The 10,119-nt window shown below is 39.8% G+C and overlaps 1 non-coding gene across 1 annotated transcript; it reads right to left on the bottom strand.

The window, feature by feature from the left end:
• Positions 1–3,299: 3,299 nt before the first annotated feature.
• trnaa-agc (transfer RNA alanine (anticodon AGC)) lies at positions 3,300–3,372 on the bottom strand. Its single transcript has one exon. It is a non-coding gene; the product is annotated as a tRNA-Ala (tRNA).
• Positions 3,373–10,119: the final 6,747 nt, after the last annotated feature.

Raw genomic sequence — 10,119 nt, 5'->3', positions numbered from 1 at the left:
ACGTTACCAACCAAGAAGAGGAATTATGGAGCCTGCCAGCAGTAGAAAGGTGTTTTTTTGAACGGAAAAACTATATTTATCTTACACAAGTCCTTTGACCCAGAAATGTAGGTGACAGGCTCAAACAGGACATATGTCATTAAAGACGCTATATCTCCATTTCTAAAAAAAAAAAGACAGGGATTTTGATGAAAACTAGCCACTGTTGAGCTTGCGATTTTGTTGTGAATTTCTGGAGACGAATGTATGGCCAGGCAGGCACCAAGGGATGATGTCGTGCATGAGCCAAGACAGGAAACAGGCCTGCTGTATGTAATCTATAAGACTCGTCTGGTACCAAATAAATGGTGCACATTATTTTTTATGGACAATACGGTAAACTTATTCACCAATATGAATAATTGGGTAAACGCTGATTGGTAAAGAGGTGTCTGCCATTTCTATATGGGGCAGACACTTGGTCAAGGTTTGGCCAAAATTACTGAGAAGGTGGTGTTCTAACACCAGCTTTAGCGGGTATAAGTTGGCTCCCAATGGAGTGGACTTCAGAATTTGCGCATCTTCTCACCTGAGGCCTGGTTCCTGGATTCCGCTGCAGAGAATATCCATTCATATCTCCTGCCTGGTTGTACTTAGTCTCTGCGTGTTCGGAGCTGTATACTGGAGGATTTGTGAAATAAAGGCCTTTAGCGGCTACTTCTCATCTCAGACTGTTCTCCGTGGATTACATTGATTCATGAGTGTTTTAATTGGAGGTTCTGGTAGAGGCTTTTTTCCACCACAATTTCTCAGGAACAGAGGCATGTAGAAATAAACGGTTTGTACCCACAGACCTTAAAGTCTCATCTTTCAAACGAGCCATATGTGTCTATAGCTATAACATAGAATATGCTGAGGCTCTACAAAAATCAATGTCAACAATGATCTAGATGGCTGGCACTCTGGGCCAAAGCTTCTGAAAACAGCGCGGCATTCAAAGTGTTAAGTGCCACACCCAGAAGCAACTTGAAAGAGTGCATGCCCCTGTACAGAGAATAGCTCTCCTTTAGAACATTCATTTCATGAAGGATTGCAATTCTAAAATCTGTACAGTCAATGATCATTTTGCAGTTGGGGAACTTGTGGAAGGAAACTGGCAAACTCATTTGTTTTTTTTCCCCCTGCTAGGGACTGTTGCCATAAGACTTTTTAACAGCAACCTGTGCAGGACGGCTATAAACGTCCTCACAACATTCCAACAGTGGCATCGCTACAGCCAAAAAGAGTAGCCAGGTAAAGGTTAGTGTAATTCTGACATAATTTCATAAGTGTCATGAAAAGCTGATCGGGAAAAGTCATTGACTGTACTGTCCATCCATCGATGTAACACAGGCTCTCTCTGAAACCAGCCAAAAAGTTCAGGATGATCTCAAAGGTAGCTTTGTCAGGAACACCTGTCTCCATCCTCAGCACATTCTCTTCTACCTGTGTAACAGAGTAGATTCCCTGCCTCTCCTTTAATGTGCTAAGTTCACCCTTCAATTTGCTTATCTCCATCTGTAGCATCTCATTGCTAGATAGCTCAGCTGTCTCTGTGTCACTTACAGTGCCACTACAGACTGGGGAGGAATCTACCTCAGTGGAATGACTTGCTTGTGTACTAGTCTGGGGTGTAGGAATAGTTTGGGATGTAGGAATGGTCTGGGGTTAGCCTAGCCTAGAAATTTAGACACACCCTAGCTGCCCGGGCTAGTCTAGCAACTCTGTTGGCTTGCGAGCTAGAAAAATTAAACTTCGATAGGGCCAATCACATCGTATATATACGTAGGCGGGCTTAACATAATGATTGATGTCAACGATTGAGTTGCAACGGTTCGGCTTGAATTCCCTGCTACTTGAAAACAAAGAAGATGGATGTTGCTGTTGGCGAACAGCGTGACACGAGTTAAGCTTTTTTTAAGTTGCCAAAAGTTTGAACTAGCCAACTAACTCCGCTGGTGGGAAAACGCATGGGACTCATGAGTTGTAGCGCTGTCCTACTGCGTGCATAGGGAATTTGAAAGACAACCGATTATCCCACCCCTTGGACTGAGCACTGCCAACGGTGAGTCCCCAGACCCTACATTTTAATGTGGGTCTGGCTCGTCGGCTAGGGTTAGCCAGGAAATATCCAGACTCTTGTACAGTACGTACATTTCATTTGTACAGTCTGGCAGTTCTCGATAGGGAAACGTTTGCAACACTTGCATCGTGACGGGCACTAACTTTGAAATCATTGGCCCAGCCTTTTGTATATATATTGATCAGAGATCCCTAACGTTACTTCCTACTTCGCCTAAACTTTACAAACTGACAATAAACAGCATCAACAGCCAGGAAACAATGCATGTGGGTCTACCCTTGCTGTAAATAAATGTCTGCATTTTTTGACGTTTGCAGGCATTGCTACTTCTGTTTATCACAATAGGTTTCGTCTTCGCACAACCTCATCGTCATCGTTCTCAGCCACGCTGATTGGACAGGTAAAGATTGGCTGGGAGAAAACCTGTGAATATACCGCAGACCCAGACGACGTAAAGGGAAATTAAAATTGAGCGGAAGTACGTGGGAGGGCAGAGCCAGGCTAGTCTGGGGTGTGGGTGTAGGAATAGTCTGGGGAGTAGGGTCAGTCTGGGGTAATGGACTAGTCTGGGGTTGAGTGTTAGCAGAGAATGTCTAATAAGGGGAGAACTGCCACTCTCGGAAAACTTCCGGCTTCTGAACTGGTTAATAATAGAAAAAAATATCTTTCATACTAAGCGAGTAATTATATCTAAATGATCAAAAAGGTACTTATTAAGGTCAATAAGAAACAATTCAGTTTTTTACATTCAAAGAATAGATGAACTGAAGTTTCATCTACATCACCATAAAAGGAACACTCACTTTGTACATCTGCATATTCACAGGATATATTTTGTGGAGGATTTTAAAATGAACCTCTTTAACTTTGTTTGTAACACAATATTTGTTCGACAAAAGCCAAGCTTTTCCTGAACAAAAGATCTCCAATAAAATTTCCCCCTGGGAGTGATTATTTTCTTTGTCTGAAAAATTTGGCGTATAGTCACATTTCTTATCAACCAGATCGATTCCATCCAAACAAACGCTATATTGCAATACATTCTGAGTACCCTGATAGGATAAATGGTTTCTAATAAGTTGGGTCTGCCCTGTGGGGATAGCCCTAATCAATGAGTTGAACTCCCTAAAAGGGACTGGAAGGCAGTGGTTTGATAAAAATTGCTCATATGATAAGATGTTGCCAGATAATAGTTTCTTGGAGGATGCGGGCATCGATCCCGCTACCTCTCGCATGCTAAGCGAGCGCTCTACCATTTGAGCTAATCCCCCCACTTAATTGTTCTAAAAAGCCTTTCAAACGTGTCTGACGTCATTCAGCACAATGCTAGCGTGTTATGGGCAACAACGACCCAACTGTAAGAAATTGAAAGGACATAAGCTTGAAACACCTCGATGTGTAGGGTTGCCACTGTTCTTTTTTTTGGGGGGGGGGGGGTGAGGGCGGGGTAATCAGCGGCCTGGGCCATGGTGCATACAACCCTAGCGGCGCCCCTGCTCACCTCCACCCCCTGCCGTGACCACCTCACTCCTGTCCTCCACAACCTCCCCTGGCTCCCAGTCAAACACGGGATCAACTTCAAAATACTTCTCCTCACATACAAAGCACTTAACTCATTGAGTGCCAAAAACGTAATATTACGTTTTTAGCTTTTTTTTTAAATTACGAAACTAGACACTCTAACACACCTTATGTGATTTTGGGAACTCTGTGATGAATGGAAATTAAATATATGATGATCGAAAACTCATGAAAACGCACAATCTGGACATTTTATCTGGACATTTTATCATAACTCGGTTGCCGCTTTGGGTCGAATCAGTGACACATGCACGTCAGGTCAAAACCAGGCCATTTTTGTGGGTCTCACTAGGTGGCAGTCTCGCCAGGTCTCGCTGATCACTTCCCGGAAAGTTTACACAAGTAAGTGATAGCAATAATTTTACGGTTAACATTATTAATAATTGAATTGCCATGTGACCCTTCTTGGTTTTAAACAAAGACACCATCCCCTCCCCCAATCAAATGCTAATGTGCTGGTTTAAGGCCTATCAGTTACATAGATGCTACCTTGATATAATGTATCCATGTGTCATGAAATGTAAATGTATTCATGTTTGGTATCATTCTGATAGTCTCAGTACAAGGATTGTAATGATTTGATTGTGAGAATGTTTGGAACATTCAATAAGTGATATTTCTGATATATATGATATCTCTCCTCATGCTATTCTGATAAGAATGGATAGGTGTGAAGTGGGTGTGAGTAGGTGTGTCTGATACCAAGTGGAGAACCAACCAAGTGGGATTGTTTTGGCGCCATTTTTCCTCTTTGTTTAACTCATACAAAAGTGATTAACTTGTATGGAAGCCCGTTCCCGCCACTTGAAGAAAAGAAACTGCCAGATACGAAGTCAAAATTATGAGATTTAAAGTCATAATTATGAGATTTTAAGTCATAATTATGAGATACAAAGTCAAAATTTTGAGATTAAAAGTCATAATTATGAGATATAAAGTCATAATAATGAGATATAAAGTCGTAATTATGAGATTTAAAGTCATAATAATGAGATTTAAAGTCGTAATTATGAGATTTAAAGTCATAATAATGAGAAATAAAGTCGTAATTTTGAGATTGAAAGTCATAATTATAAGATTTAAATTCATAATTTTGAGATTTAAAGTCATAATTATGAGATATAAAGTCATAATAATGAGATATAAAGTCGTAATTATGAGATTTAAAGTCATAATAATGAGATTTAAAGTCGTAATTATGAGATTTAAAGTCATAATTATGAGATTGAAAGTCATAATAATGAGAAATAAAGTCGTAATTTTGAGATTGAAAGTCATAATTATGAGATTTAAAGTCATAATAATGAGTTTTAAAGTCGTAATTATGAGATTGAAAGTCATAATAATGAGAAATAAAGTCGTAATTTTGAGATTTAAAGTCATAATTATGAGATTTAAAGTCATAATAATGAGTTTTAAAGTCGTAATTATGAGATTTAAAGTCGTAATTACGACTTTATAAATCTACCTGACCTCGCGAGTCGCATCACTTCCTTCCAGTTCGAAACGTTGGACCTCGTCGTCAGAATTGGACCTGCAAGTGGCATGTACACCGTCTCATCTCAGTCCCTCTCCTAATCCAGCAAGGTAAGCGAATTTGTAGAGCATAGTGTTGCTAGTGTGTAATACCTACAATTCATCTTTTCATCCAGTTCATGTTTTGCTGGAAAATGCACTGCGTGGCTATGTAGCAGCTAGTTGTAGTAGCGTTTGGGTGTAAGTTAGCAGCTAACGTTAACGTTAGTACTGGACTAGGCTTGATATTTGACTAGCTAACGTTAGACTATCTTCTATAATTCTAGTTTACTAGGCAAGTGAACTTTGATGGAGCCCTCGGGCTCTCATAATATGCTGTCTGTTGGTCAGTGAATACTCAGTCAGTTCACAACATTTCACCAGAGTGCATTTAATCGTGTATTAGAAAATGTGCGTGAAGCTGACATGCATTTATTTGCTAACTGTTGGGACACTGCTAACGTTAGCAGTGTTTTAGGTTCGAGCCTCGAGCAACCGTTAGGCAACTTGACATGGCTTTAACATTGATATTGTTCTAACATTCCCTGTTGTCCTAATGCACATTACGGGAGCCTAATGAACGTTTATGAATAATTAATGTCATTAATACTATTTTAAATGTCAAGATATGCTCTAGACACGCTGTTATATGGCCAACGAAAGTTGTACAACAAGCTTAACTAGTGGGCTTCTTTTTAAACTGAACCGCGTGTTTCCTTCGCTTGCTATAAAGGCATGGCTTTATCGTTACAGTGGCAACCGGGTGATAAGCGGGTTAACGGCCTTCGAGGTGTGTCAAGTTATAGTGCTACGGAATTAATGGACTCCGCTACGTCGGGGAGTTATTTGCCCCTCGCCTTCGTCCATTAATTCCGTATAACAGGACACCTCGGTGGCCGTTATCCCTTAGATCTACCTGCTAGCTGCTTCTCACCATGACACGATTTTGAAAAATCGCATCGGTCAGTCATAGGCTACTCTGTAAACTCCGCTAGCAACTTTCCATGCATTCAGTGTAGTTAAGCAGTTTAGCTTAGTGTGCATGGAAAGTGCAATTCAGTCTAGCAGGAAATGAATGTACATTTAGTTTAGCATTATGTTTATGCATTACCTACGTATGATCTACTCTGTGAGTGTTTAGTGAGTCTCAGAATATTAATAAACTGTCGTTCTGTGCACCTGAACATTCCATGTCTCCCTTGCTAGTAGGGCTGACAGTGATGGTATAGAAATGATGCATGTAATATAGCCCATTCAACTACTTGTTGTTTTGTTTTAACTTTTCCTAAAAGAATAAATGTGATAAGCCAGTTTTGGTCTCAGTCCCTTCACCGTCTGACTATAGTTATATATTACTAATATATTAATAAAGCTTAACCAACTTTATTATAAGGGTCCCCTATACTGATAGTTATATATTACTAATATATTAATTAAGCTTAACCAACTTTATTATAAGGGGCTCCACACTGATAGCTATATACTACTAATATATTAATTAAGCTTAGCCAACTTTATTGCAAGCGGTCCCGGCGCTGACAACAGTGGCAACATGTCAAGGTAGCTCCATGTTTTTTTCTTGAATTTCCCCTTGGGGATCAATAAAGTATCTATCTATCTATTGTAAGGGTCTTATGGAGAGTGGTTCATATTGGGATAGGCAGAAGCACAGTTTAATAACAATTAGTTAAATAATAATATGTCATTAACTTTTCTATTAACATATACAGTAGTTTGCAAATAAACATTAAACATTTAAATGATGTAAGATATAACTGTTAATTAGTAATCACATATTAATGCAATATTAGTTAATAGATTTGCTAAAGCATTAACATACAGTTTTTATGCAAACAACTAATATTTAATTAATGATGAAAAACTATTAACTTGTACCAAATAGATATGTTAGTAACAATTAACAAAGGGTTAGGTAATTACTAGTTAGCTATTTATTATGGCACCTTATTATGGAGTGTTACCCAAAATGGATTATAGAATGTGCAGAGGGTAGTGCATTGTTGTTCTAAATGTATCACAATGTTGTTGGCCTTTCGTCCTTTCATTATATATTTGTGTTGGCCTGTCACAGGATGGATGGGCTGTGTGACTTCTTGAGGTTGCGGAATGTACCGGAGGAAACCATACAGCAACTGGAAAAGGATAAGGTAACTAGTCTGTTAAACGGCAAAGTTGCTCAATTTCAGTTTTGGGTAGTTAAAATACAATTGCCTTGTTTTGAAGAGATGCCAACCAAAACAACCTCACTGCAATTTGATTGATATGAATGCACAAAGAAATCGATTAAGTCATCAGACATAAACATTGCAAAAGAAAAGCAAAATGCTATGTTATCTATTGCTAAATAGTTGATTGGTTTAATGTGTGTTTTCTTTTTTGTTTTTGTAGATTGATCCCAATGTCCTACTTGTCATGACAGATGCCCAGTTAACTACGTATCTACCATCCTATGGGGACCGACTGGCTGTCCTTGGATATTGCAGACGGAAGGGAAATTGTCCTGTTGCCCGCAAATCTAAACTTTTTGAGCGACTGAAAGCCAAGATATCAAGAAGTGGGGATCGTGAACATTTGTCTGAGAAGGTACCAAGTCAAAATGCTCAGAAGAGTGAAAGGAAAATAGAATTGGGATGGCTGAATTTCCGTAAAGAGCAGTTTTTTCAAGTGAGGGCCAAAAAAGGAGGGGGTACAAGAAAAATATGTGTGTTCAAGGATTGTAGGAAAGATGAGTTGATTGAAAAAGCCATAAACTTGTTTTTTCCTGATCAAAAAAATTCAGAGGGAAATGTTACAGATTTTCACATTGATCTTACAGATTTTCAAGAGCACCCATTAGATAACCAGACTACAGTTGGAGAACTGTACGAAAAAACAAAGCTGCCCATTTTACGGTTTTATTTAACCACAAAGAAGAAGGCTAGTTGCCTTGATAACAGTGGCACGCTTACACAGGAAGGGGAAGACATGCAGAATACAGCCTCCTCCAATCCCCCTAGGCCTAGTACACTTCTAGGTGAAGGTGAAGAGACAAACCCCAGCGATGTCATATATGTTAGAAGCAGCAATGTCCTGTCCGACACAAACAGTGATCGTGTCCCCTTAGATTACTCCACTATTGACATGTCAGATTTGCCTAGTGTGAGTGAACTTGATGCAGCCATTGCTGTAGATGTCTTAGAGGATAGTGGCACAGTTACCTTCTTCCAAGGACACCTACATGATGTGGACAGTGTCAGTCTTGATGATACCTTACAAATCTCTCCTCAAGCAATAAGTTCACCTATTCCAATCCTAGATATCACCAATGTGCCTATTATTCAGAGTGAAAGAATGAAGAAAATCCTTGTTGTTCATCGTGGGCAGATCCTGAGAGAACTCATTTCACATTTTTGTGATGAGAGTATCATGCTAGATGACGTTTACATCCAAGTGGTTCTTCCCAATGGAAGGTTGGAAAAGGCAGTTGATGAAGGCGGTGTTTTAAGGGATGTGCTGACTGAATTTTGGCAGGACTTTTATGAGCAATGTACATTAGGCAATGCTTTCAAGGTGCCTTTTTTACGCCATGATTTTGGTAGGCAACAGTGGGAAAGCATTGGCAGAATCATTGTACTTGGTTGGCGAAAAGAGAAGTACCTGCCTATAAAAATGGCCCCAATAGTTTTGGAGCAAGCTGCCTTGGGCTGTGTTAAAAGTGGTCTTGTTGACATCTTCCTCAGGTATGTTACCGAGTCAGAGCGAATGGTCCTTGATTCTTGCCGTTCAGACTTTGAAAGTGTGGATCAGGAAGAATTGCTAGAAATAATGGATCTCCATAGCTGTCGAAGAGTGCCAACTGCTGATAATATTGAACAGCTCTTGGAGGAGCTTGCCCACCAAAAGCTGATTCAAGAACCTGCCTTTGTAATCGAGCAGTGGAGCAATGTGATGGCACCCTTTAGGTCAGAGTTAGAGGGAATTTCAGTAGCCTATGAAAATCTTCACCCTACATTGAGAAAGGTGATGAGGTCTCTCTCATACCCTACTACTGTGAATAATCAGCAAAAGCAAATTGGCAAGTATCTTGGCACATACCTTAGAGAATCCGACACACAGCACTTGTCTCTTTTCCTTCGGTTTTGCACAGGCTCTGATTTGTTTCTTGGTAAGAGCATTAGTGTGACCTTCACGCAGTTGCAAGGTCTGCAGAGACGGCCCATTGCCCACACATGTGGCTGCTACTTGGAATTGCCAATTGAGTATGACAATTACCCTGATTTTAGATATGAATTCAACAAAGTATTAGAGAGTGGGATGTGGGAAATGGACATAGTTTAGCTGATGTAATTCCCACCAGCAGCTTCATGTCAAGCTGACTTAATTTACAGCTTTTTAAATGCTGGATTGTAATGGAGTTTTTGAGAATTTGTTTTTCTCCCAGTGTGCCTGAGATTTTTTAAGCTACTTTTTGTGCACTTCATGAAGTGATTTCAAATGGATGTTTAAGACATGAAGAACACATTGTTTACAGTTTAATTTTCACCCTGGTACACTATTTTGAAAGTTTAATCACTATTAAAGGTTATTGGCTTATTGTGTCATATTGATAAAAATGTTTCCTTTTGTGTGTATGCACGCATGTACGTGTGTGTGTGTCGGGGGGGGGGGGGGGGGGGGTGCTGTCACATCATTGTTATGTTGAATGACTGGTCCTGTTCTGTGTATTTCACTGGACCTGTCCTGATACACGTTCTGTGCATTCTCAGGTATGTTAGATAGACCTGTCCTTATTTACATTTTCTGTGAATACCACTAAGGTATTCTAGATAGGCCTGTCCTCCTGATATGTATGTTCCATGAACTCTGGTATGTTAGAAAGGCCTGTTCAGTCCTAAATGAAGTAATACACACCAATGGTTATG

This window comes from Alosa pseudoharengus, unplaced genomic scaffold (genome assembly GCF_046254945.1).
Source record: "Alosa pseudoharengus isolate Yale_2024_CS ecotype anadromous, Long Island Sound unplaced genomic scaffold, YU_APseudo_1.1 YU_APseudo_1.1_scf_3, whole genome shotgun sequence".
NCBI classification, from domain to species: domain Eukaryota; kingdom Metazoa; phylum Chordata; class Actinopteri; order Clupeiformes; family Clupeidae; genus Alosa; species Alosa pseudoharengus.
The sequence above is the reverse complement of the archived record's forward strand: the minus strand, read 5'-3'. Positions and strand labels throughout refer to the sequence as shown.